This window comes from Peromyscus maniculatus, chromosome 14 (genome assembly GCF_049852395.1).
Source record: "Peromyscus maniculatus bairdii isolate BWxNUB_F1_BW_parent chromosome 14, HU_Pman_BW_mat_3.1, whole genome shotgun sequence".
Taxonomy (NCBI): Eukaryota; Metazoa; Chordata; class Mammalia; order Rodentia; family Cricetidae; genus Peromyscus; species Peromyscus maniculatus.
Window position 1 is genome coordinate 50,294,068 of NC_134865.1, and position 4,682 is coordinate 50,298,749.

The following is a 4,682-nucleotide window of genomic DNA, read 5'->3' on the forward strand; positions in this document are numbered from 1 at the left end:
TTTCTTTCTTTTTTTAAACACAGCCTTTTAAAACATTGCCCTACTGTCCTTCAAGGCACCATGCTTCCTCTCTGAAGCTGTCCCACAAGGGCATATTGTCCATTGGACAGAGAGGGAAGTTCCAGCAAAGAGTCTCCAGTTTTCCACCTGTAATAGCAGCCCCAGAGAGGGTGAGCCAGATGCAAGATTTGCTTCGACTCGGCTTTCTATTCTCAAGTCCATTCACCTCCCAGGTTGATAATACATTTAAAACCCTCGTTCATGTGTAGACCACCATGTTGGTGAGACTGCATGAGGGTCGCTCGTGCCATCACTAGGGGACACAATCTCACAGACAACTCCATGATCCTCTGACTCTTAAAATCTTTTCACCTCCTCCACTTCCACAATGCTCCCTCTTCTGAGAGGTCGTAGAGCCTTTGGGAAATGGGGCCATGGGGCCCAGCTGGTGGGAGCGGTGCTTCTTACCGGATGGCCCTACTCATGATCCTATTTTCTGCTTCCTTGTCTGGCAGTGATATGCCCACCGTGGAGCCACACCACAGCTCCGCCCCACCCTCTGAGAGAGTAAGTGGAACGAAGCATCTCCCTTGGAGGAGCCTCTCTCAGGTGTTTCGTCACAGAGATGAGGAAACAGTGAATGCACCAGCTAACCTAAACACAATCCGTCCACATTTTTTCAAGCCAAAGATCACATACCATTCGAGGTTATTATACGGTAAAATATTCAGGATACCCAGCAATCTCTATCTACAGAGTCCTGGGATTGTTTCTAGACCATTGTTTCAAGTCTGGAAGAGACACCTGGAAGCAGAAACTCTTTTCTGCCCAACAAAGGTTCAGATTTTTTGAGCTCCTATGACCAAGGAACTATTGCCCCAAACGGTTCAACACTAAATGCAACGGAACATTAGGACTGGCACAAACAGGCCTACAACCTAAGCACCGACATGTATTCAGGCCAGGAATGGCATTTTTTTTAAAACATGAGCTATAATTGGACCAAGTAGAACAAGTCTTCTTGAATAACAAAGAAACAAATGTCTAGATGAGCTTGTTCCCTTTCTTGTAAATTTTTAATTTGTTATTCCTCCTACCATTTCCCCCACTATTCTGAATCTTGACTTTACCTGAGAACAATTAGGAAGGGGGACAATCTAGACCCAAATGAATTCAATCAAAATATCTACTGCCTGCACATTACATTTCATCTCTGAAGTATTAGTCCATTGGAGACCATGATAAGAACAACTGATGTACTTTCTGCCATCATTAGAACTATAAATTTGGGCGGGGGAGGGTAAGATGTCAGCAATAAAACAATCCCACAAACAATATCCAAATATGCATTGGGAAATGCACTATGAGGGGCAGGATGCCATGAAGCACCCCAGAGGAAGTAACGGACTGAGCCGAGCTCTGAAGCATGGGTCACAGTTAACCAGGCAGAGGCACTGACAGAAAAACTGGAGCAGGATTGGGGGCCCTGGCTCCCGGCAGGTGGACCAGCATGCGGAAAAGCAGAAAGAACCACAGAGAATTCCAATAACAGGAAGATGGCCAAGAGAGCTGAGCCTCAAATGTGAGGGGGAACGCAGTGAGATGAGACCACAAAAGGAGGTCGCAGCTGCATCAGTGGGTACTTGGACACATGCCAGGCCCCTGAGGATGGTCTTAATCCACTCCTTGACAGCCTTGTGTTTAGTCCCTCCAAGCTTGCCTCTGACTCAGCTCTGCATCATTTACCTCGTGCATCCTGAAATCCTCTCTCACCCCTCTTTCCTCCTCAGGAAACCACTCAGGCTTTCTTCCTGGGCTAGCCTCAGCAACACTAGTCTCAAGTCCCTGTTCCTTCCTTGTTGTCACTTCTGACTCTTTGTCTCTGCTGCTTTTTTTACAGCAAGCATCTTGGCACTTTATTCGCTTCTTTGTTCAAATTTATGTCCAGATCTTTTCTTTGATAATGTGTAAATGCCTCCCAAGGATGATGGTCATTGGAAGGAAAGAAAAAGTCTCTCAGATTTTATCTAACAGCATGAAATCTCCAGTCGTGTTCTCCAGGAATGTGTTTGTAGGAGACATTTGTAGCTTGATATTCCTGAAGCTCTTTAAGCCTGTTAGGAAAGCACTTACCATTTTTAGAAAATGAAACTTGTCTAGCTTCTAGCAGAAATATAAACCAGAAACCATCATCACGGTTTCATTCAGCAGACCGGGGAAGTGGGGCGATATTATCCCCAGGAAACTGAGAATAACGTCTGAAGATATTTTGGGTTTTGCACGAGAATGAAATGGTGATGCTACTTGCAGCTAATAAACAGAATTCAGGAGTGCTATCAACATCTGAGATATCCGAAAATGCACATGATAACCCAAATCACAGAGATCTATCCAGCCCAAATGCTCTTAGTGCAGGGGCTGATAAACCTTACAAGATTTGGAAATGACAGCCCAAGGTCTATACTGCTCATCACTGATTAATGTTATTCAGGTGCAAACATCTCCACAATGCATTCAAATAATTGCTGCATGCATTTGTACATATTTTTGTTGATTACAGGTTCATCCTTCTTGTCTCTCCAATTTAAGTATTTAAAGCCTTCAATGAAATGAAGCATCCTTACTATATACTTAGTAACCCAATAAAACCGGGTTCAGCAACTGGATCTGCCATCCTTACTATATACTTAGTAACCCAATAAAACCGGGTTCAGCAATTGGATCTGCCATTCTTCTTCTATATTGATAGGGATTATTTGGCTTCCTGAGAAGTTCTAAATTTCTTAGCTTATTTTGCTTTACTACAATAGGATATCTAAGAATGGGTGACTTATAAATAAAGGGATTTATTTGTCCAAGATAAAGGGCTACATCTAGTGTAGAAATTGTTATTATGCTGTATCATATGATAAGGGCATAGAAGTATGTAACTCTGGTTTCTCTTCTAATAAAGCCACTAATCCCATCTTGAGGCCCAGCCCTTATGACTTCATTTAGTCCTAATTACTTCCCAAAGCTTCTCCTCCAAATACTAAAACATGAATCTGTAGATGGAGTTTCCATCACATGAACTTTTAGGGGAAATGTCCGAACCATAGCAGTCTCCCCTTTGCTACCAGGGGCCCCACAGCTACTCTGTCGAAGGGAAAGCAGGGTGGGGGGGGCTACATAGTCCAGATAGATGTGAACTCGAAGCAGTGATAACAACCCCAAATCCCAATCTCTGTAACACGACAAGATTTCACCACTCACCTACACAACATCTTAATTGCAGGCCAGCAGGGGCTCTGCTCCTTAGTCATGCAGGGACCCAGATTGATCAAGGCTCTGGCATCTCATGATGAGATTTCAGGGTTTGTCTCAAGAAAAGATATGACAGAGACGTAGGCCTTAGCCCAGAATTAATACAAGTCACTTCTGCTTGTGGCCAAAATATTCATATAGCCACAGCCAGACCAGACAGAAAACTGAACAAGTAGACTGGTAGCTAAGTTTGATTTCTAGCCTGATCAGGTAAAGTCCAAGTAAGTAACTTCTCTAAGGCACTATTTCTTCATCTTTAAAGCAGTAAAAATAATAACTTTTCTCCATACAGTAGCTGTTGACATTAAATAAGATGTTTTCCATGTGACCTGCAGCAGACTTCAGATGTAGAGTATATGCACAGTTCATAAAAACTGCTGTTGTGATTACAACCATGGTGGGAATGATTGTGTTGTTCTTAGGCCCATGGTATGTGCGGGTCTATTCAACCATAAGACAAGGTGGGCTCAACCAGAACCTTCTCCCTGACGTTTCCCTCCACCTCTGGTAATGCAATGATTTGTCAAATTTCATTTTGCATCCTTGAGGATAGTGTTTAATCTTGTTTATTTGTCTAAAATCAACCTTGAATGCCCACGTTTTAATCAATATATGGGTGGGATGCAAAACTTAGATAGGAAGATAAATGAGGCCTCAGTCCTCTTCTTCAAGAGTTCACAGCCTGGGCCTGGGATCCAGAAGAACTCTGCAACAGTACTCAGGAGGTTCAGGAAGGAAGAATCATACTGGTTTTTTTTTTTTTTTAAGCTTTTGTGGAGAAATGTTAACTGTAGTTTAAATGGATGTTATCAGGAAGTGGGTTGTCTGACCAAGGAGAACAATCCAGCAAAGGAAAGGCCATTTGTAACGGCTCAGAAGGAACTTGTAATTCTGTAATTTAGTAAGGCCAGCATATTGAACAGAGGAGAAAGGCAAGAAGTGGGAGTTGGGGGGTCTTCTATATGAAGACGTTTAAGTGGGACAGTGACATAATCAAATCTGCACTAACCTGCTAATACTACTATAACAAGATAGCCAAGCATTAAGTAACTTAAACAATAGAAACTTATTCCTCACCGTTCTGGGGCTTCATGTCCAAGATCAAAGAGGTAATAGGAAATAAAGCTACTCCCCTTGGCGTGCAGATGGCTGCCTCCTCTCTGTCTCCTCCCTCACACAGCCACGTGGTCTTCCTTGTGTGTACACAGCTTCCTGGCAACTCTTCTGCTTCTTATAAGAGCATTAGTCACATTGGGTGGGAGCCCCACCCTTGTGACATCACTTAGCTTTAGTTAGCACCTGTAAGGGCCTATCTCTAGACAGAGCTTCCCTGGGTATGAGGACTTCAAAATGTGAATTTAGGAGAAGAGGACAATTAA

At 43.1% G+C, this 4,682-nt stretch overlaps 1 long non-coding RNA gene across 1 annotated transcript in view; it reads right to left on the reverse strand.

The window, feature by feature from the left end:
* The window catches only part of LOC121822396 (uncharacterized), a 104,889-nt gene extending 100,417 nt beyond the window's left edge, over positions 1-4,472 (reverse strand). The window contains exon 1 of the long non-coding RNA XR_013044390.1: positions 4,381-4,472. This is a non-coding gene — a long non-coding RNA (uncharacterized LOC121822396). The remainder of the gene's footprint in view (positions 1-4,380) is intronic.
* Positions 4,473-4,682: the final 210 nt, after the last annotated feature.